Consider the following 5,988-nt stretch of genomic DNA (forward strand, 5'->3'; position numbering starts at 1 on the left):
ATTTTCCTGTATTTCTGTGTTTCAAGTGTTATGCACCCGCCTGCTTGCTTGGAACTCCAGTTCTCTGAGCACAGCCAGAATTGAGAAGTGGATGTAGGTGCCTACGATCCACCTAGTTGTTTCACTACACCCAGAAGTCTCGAGCACCCCGAACAAGCTAGGCTTGGGCGAGAGTGCGTGGGGCACTTACCCCAGGATGCAGGGCCTCTGGAATTGGTGATGCTACCCTGCTTGCTTAGAAATCCACAGTCCTCCAGACACATGGGGAGGTGGATGCAGGTGCCCAGACCCGCCAAACCATTCCACTGCACCCAGATGATGTGAGGGTCCCAAACAGGCTGGGCTTGGGGACAGAGTGCACTCCCCTCCTTGCTTGAAATTCCACAGTTTTCCAGGGGTGCTGTCTTGAAAGACGAAAATCGCCACTTCACTGAGCACCTAGTGTTAGCCAGCCCATGCTGGGCCTTTGAATCCTCCTCACACTCTCACACTGCTGCACTTAGGATCACTGACTCCTTCTTGCAGGTTACCAAGCAAGAAGCAGAGACTGAGAGAGGGGAACTGCCAGCCCAGGGAAACCAGCAAGAAGCCCAGATGGGGATGAACCTGAGGAGCTGGACTTCTGCCCTCCTGTCTCCAGCTGAGCTGAGCCTCCTGACCTGGAGAGAAGGAGCCTGGATACCCTAGACTGGGCCTGCACCCTCTCCTGGACATTGTAACTGTCACTGTGTGGAGAGACAGGTCCTCAGTAGTGTGGAGTCCTGGAGGCTCCCTGAGAGGCCACCTCTCCTGGGAACACAGAAAGGTTAGAGAAAGACCAACATGAAGGTTATGGCCAGGCCTCTCTCTGCACCTAGAGAAACTGCAGCCCACACAGGAGAGGCTGGTCTGAGTCAGCATCTCCAGAGGATGCTGCAGTGGCCCCACAGCTCAGGCCCTGTTCTGGGACTCCTCCCAGCAGCATCCTCACTTACCATCCTGGGGTCCTGGATCTGTGGAGGTGAGGGGCTGATCCTCAGGTCCTCGCAGAAATGAGGAGCTGAAGGGCTGGGTTCCCTGCTTTTCCACTTAAGCTGCTGCTCTGTTCACGGGGTGGATCCCAACATCCCCTTCAGCTTTGAAATCATCCTGTGCAGGCCCGATTCTGATCCTCTGGATATCTGGGTTCTTGTCTCTCTTCTCTGTCCCTGGACAGCATTGGAGCTGAGACTGGAACTAGGACTGAGAGGGGCTGAGTGTCTCCAAGCAGCCTTGACACAAGACATTGGGACAGACACCAAGAAAGCTGCTGTGGAGCTGGGCACTGTTGGTGGGGATGGGGCTCATCCTGGGGATGAAGACTCGAGGGACTGCAGGACAGGGCTACCCCAAGATAGACCAAGTCCTCCCCTCTTTTTGTGCTGTGTTCTCCCCATCCCAAAGCTCACAGGGCACATTCTAGACAGGAAACTGGTTGCAGTGACATGCCTTGGAAGAGTCCACCTCTGCTTCTCTCAGAGTCCCTCACACCAAACCAGCCCAGGGCTGTGTTGAGAGACCATCCAAGGGGCCCTGAGCTCAGTCATGCCAGGGTCATATGCAGCCCACCTGAGATCATGTGCTGGGCTGTGACAGCAGATATGGAGCTGAGTCCCGGGAGCCATAGCACCTGTAGGTCCCTCTGAGGGCTGAGCTCCCAACTCCCAGGGAGAATTCTGCCTGGGACTGCTGAGCTCAGGGTTCCAGTCTCAGGCACAGAGGAGGATTGGCTTCCCCTCTCCTTGGACAGAAGGAAATTGTCCATCTGAATTGTGACTGATACAGCAGTGTCATCTCCTCTCCTGAGGACACCATGGGTCCTGACTGCAATGAGAGCGAGGGTGTGGCAGGGAGCTGTCCTAGAGAGAAAGAGGTGGTGAGGAGCTGCCCCAGCTTGTTCTGAGCTGAGATTTCAGCAGGGCTGTCTCTAAGGACCCTTGCTCTCTGTCTGTCTCTGTTTCCTCTGACTCTGCCCCCTCCCACTCTCCCCTGTCTCTCTACCTCTCTCCCTCTGTGACATCCAGCCCATGCTGGCCATCACATCCTAGAATTCCCTAGCATGACCTAAACAGAGACTGCATCTCTGAGTGAGACCAGGACTCCTCACCTGTAAACAAGATGTCCAGAGGGTCACTGGTGGCTGACCACTAGGAGGACAGGCTGTGTTCACCATATCATCTATAGCAGCCCCCATGGGAGGTGCTCCCAGGGCCCAACCCCAAGTCAGCCTGAGAGAGCCCAGCCTGGGGCTGTTGGCCAGGTTGCTGGCTAGGGTTCCAGGGGTGTCACCTGCTCCCTCCTTGGACAGAACAAATCTGTCACAGAAAAGATTATAGCAACACTGGAGGGTCAGTTTGGTCCAGGTGTCAGGACAGGGTCCTTCCGGGGCAGGAAGGAGGGTTTCCCAGAGAGAGAAAAAGCTGGGCTGAGAGGCTGGTTCCTGGAGTGTGACAGGAACCTCCTGGCCTGCTCTGTGGGTCTCAGAGACCATTGTATTGAGGTTTCTAGTTCGGTAGATGTCTTGATCCAACCTGTTACTATGTACCCTCTGTAGTGGGACTCTTGTCAATTTTTGAAGGACTCAAACATGATTGGATCAAAGAAAGAAGTTCTTCAACTGGTACTAGGATCTCCAGAGTGTCACTCTGCTCTGAACACACATGGGGTTTGCTTCTGTAACAGCCATAGCACCAGAAAGTCCACCTCTGCATGGAGATCACAGGGCCCACAAGGAACAGGGCCTGGACCTGCCCACTGGGGCCTGGCTGAGTCCAAGGTCCAGGAGAACTTGTCTCCTCCTTTCTTAGTCAGAATGAAACTATCAAATACCAGCTGTGAGCCACACTTGAGGGTCATGTTCTCTCTTGAACTTGTCTCCTCCTTTCTTAGTCAGAATGAAACTATCAAATACCAGTTGTGAGCCACACTTGAGGGTCATGTTCTCTCTTGAGGTCACCACAGGGCTGGGCAGGGATGAGAGGCTGAGTTTGCTGTAGACTCCTAGGAGAGAAGGAGGCATCATGTGAAATGGACTCACACCTTCCACACTGTCCCCAGGGTTGGGCTGTGAAAGGAGGCCACCCCTGAAAGCAGACCTCTTCCTGAGGGCAGAGCCCAGTGCTTGGACCCTGAGTGTCTTCTCACCTGTTACCACCAGCTCAAAGGGCTTACTAGGCTCTGAGTAGCCAGCAGATGTTCCATAGTAAAAATGATATCACCCTGCATGGGCTCCACCACTGAAGGGATGGAGAACATGGCTGTGTTCTTGGGTTCCAGTGATGTTTGATTTTCCAAGGGCTCTTGACTTCCTTCTTTGTACAGACCATACTCCTGGGCCCCCAGAGCCCACTCAGACCAGGAGGTCACAGATTCTCCCTGTGGTATCACAGATCCTGGCTCAGCCCAGAGCCTGGGTTTGGTGAGGTTACCTGCAGGGAATCACAGCTGGGTCCTGGGACTTTCCTCTTACCCTCAGATCCCAACTCTCAGCCCCAGGACCTTCCAGATGTCCCAGCACCAACCCATACCTGCTGTGCTCCATCTCCATTGCCAAGAGGTGTCCCTTTGTCCCCAGAAGCAGGAGAGTCCAAGACAGCTGGTGACACACTCACCTGCCTCCACTGGGGTACTGGGGCCCAGACTCAGCCCTGGAAGAGAGTTCCCTGTGAGAGCTTTGCCCTGGAACCTGAGAAGCTCCTCTGCTCCCCAGACCCTCCTGAGCCCCTGGTCTCCTGATGGGCCAGAGCCTGGATGTGGGTTCCAGACTAGGGGTTCCCATCCCTCACTCAGTTCTCACCAATATAGAGCAGGGCCATGAGTGTGGCAGTCATGGTGTCTCCTACCTCTAGGCAAGACTATGTGCAAACCACAGTGCCTGACACACTGAGTTTCATAGCTAGGCACTGGTTTCTGACCTTCACAGAGTGGTCATGTCAGGAGCCCCACAGGAAGTGGAACTGACATCCATTGACACCCAGGATGCTTTTGCCCAGAGCCAAACCAGCCTGGGCTTTAGACTGATGTGGAGTTTCCCCTTCCTCCTGCATGCTCCTGATTGATTCTCACCTCACTGTGGTCCAGGACACAGCAGCCAATGGACCTGGAGACTTTCAGAGCTGGTTCCTTCTTGGTGACTGTGCCCAGAGCAGGTCCTTCCTCTCACACACTCCCACGGGCCTTCCTCCTCCCTCAAGCCATGCATCTGCACAACATAGTGCTACCCACTGTGGTAGTCATCTTCTGGCCACGGAGATGCTCTGGGGGAGATGCAGGTTCCTGATGCAAGAGGAGGAGAGCAGAGATGCACTGAACCTTCACTGGAGGAACCTCAATGCAGATCTCCATGCAAAAAGGAGAGAAGCCCACAACACAGGACAGCATGCAGGGGATTAGGTGATTAGGTGATCTGGAGATTAGCAGGAGCAATGTAGATATTCTCATGGAAGAAAGAAGTCAGCTGTGTTAACATAATTGAAAATCAACTCTTGCAAGGGTAAACTTGCTTGATTTGCATATTTCCAATTCCATGGAGTCCCTGATAAGTCATTTATTTGAAATCTTAAGAAAAAAAGTTGTGGGTTTTATAAGTTAGTATCTTGTACTTTTTTATTGGAAAATATGTGACAACTAAAATTTGGATACTACAATTTCATTATTTGTAGCCTAATAAAATCAGTATTTTCAAATAAAAATATCTTTTATATTTTTAACAAATTTAAAACATACAAATTTGTGGCTACAAAATTCCTTCTTATGATTTCATTTGTTTAGATGCTTGTGGTTTTATTTTGTTCTAACCTAGTTGCTGTGGATTGAACTCAGGTCCCAGGCATCCTAGGAAATTGCTTCCCCATTGAGCTGCACCCCAATCCCTGTTTGGTTTTGTATTGATGCACTGCCTCCCTGTGATGCCCAGGACAACCCTGCCTCCTCACCTCACCCGTATCTTTCATAGATTGTTATTAGTGGGTCCTGTGAGGTTTGCATAAGACAAATGGCCCTTTACATCATCCATTCTATTCTCATAAGTTCACTTCAAGTGCATACAGAGGTTCTGTCTTTTATTCCTTCCAATACATCATGCAATTGCTTAATTTACATATTTGAGGTCGGTTACCTACTAACACATTTATAGATACTAGTTTCTTAAAGATTTTTTAAAATTTTTTTGAGACAGGGGGAGGTTATGGCCTTGAACTTGTATAGCCCTGCTTGGCTGGAACTCAAGGTGATCCTCATGCCCCATATGTGTATCCCCATGCCCAGCAGCTATGTTTGATATAGTTTTGCCTTTTAAATACTTTTGCAGTACTGTGAATCAAACCCAGGGAATTGAACGTGCTAGGCAAGTGCTCTATTAGTGAGCTATAATACCTCTTCCACTGTATGTAACTTCCACCCCAGAGTTACTGTGATTTACACTCCGCAGTGATGGAGCAGCAGTATTCTACATTTCCTTCACCAATGAGCCTGCAATGTGAAAGGCTTTCATGCTGCTGTGTTTTGTCATTCTGTTTATGGGGTCTCAGTGACCACGCAAAGGGCCTCATGGATTCTGAGCAGGTGCCTTCCTCTGACCTACACTCTGGCCCAAAGCTGTTGTTCCATATCTTTGGTCTAAATGGGAAGAACTCCCTCTAGTGCTCTCTGTAAGATAGATGTGTGAGCTTTCTGTGGGTGTGACAACACACCTGAGAAATCTTAGAGGAGGAAAGGTTCATTTCCACTGATTGTTCCAGGGATTGCAGTGCAGTCATCCAGCTCCACTGCTTTAGGGCCATGGGGAGACAGAAACAGCACAGCAAAAGGTCAGGGAAAAAAGGTCACAGCAGCAGGGATGAGGAGGAAGGAGAGACAGAGAGAGAAAGACAGACAGAGAGAGAAGAGAGAGACTTTCATTTTGAGGGGTTTTTTTTCTTTTTTAAAAAATATTTCACAAGTACAGTTTTGCAAGAAATAATGTTTGCATCC

The 5,988-nt window shown here is 50.7% G+C and overlaps 1 pseudogene; it reads right to left on the reverse strand.

Annotated features, from left to right (window-relative positions):
- Window positions 1–2,609: 2,609 nt before the first annotated feature.
- Window positions 2,610–3,848, reverse strand: LOC111755548 (leukocyte immunoglobulin-like receptor subfamily A member 5; annotated as a pseudogene).
- Window positions 3,849–5,988: the final 2,140 nt, after the last annotated feature.

Source organism: Cavia porcellus, unplaced genomic scaffold (genome assembly GCF_034190915.1).
Source record: "Cavia porcellus strain 051 isolate PalLab524CR breed Dunkin Hartley unplaced genomic scaffold, mCavPor4.1 scaffold_7, whole genome shotgun sequence".
Taxonomy (NCBI): Eukaryota; Metazoa; Chordata; class Mammalia; order Rodentia; family Caviidae; genus Cavia; species Cavia porcellus.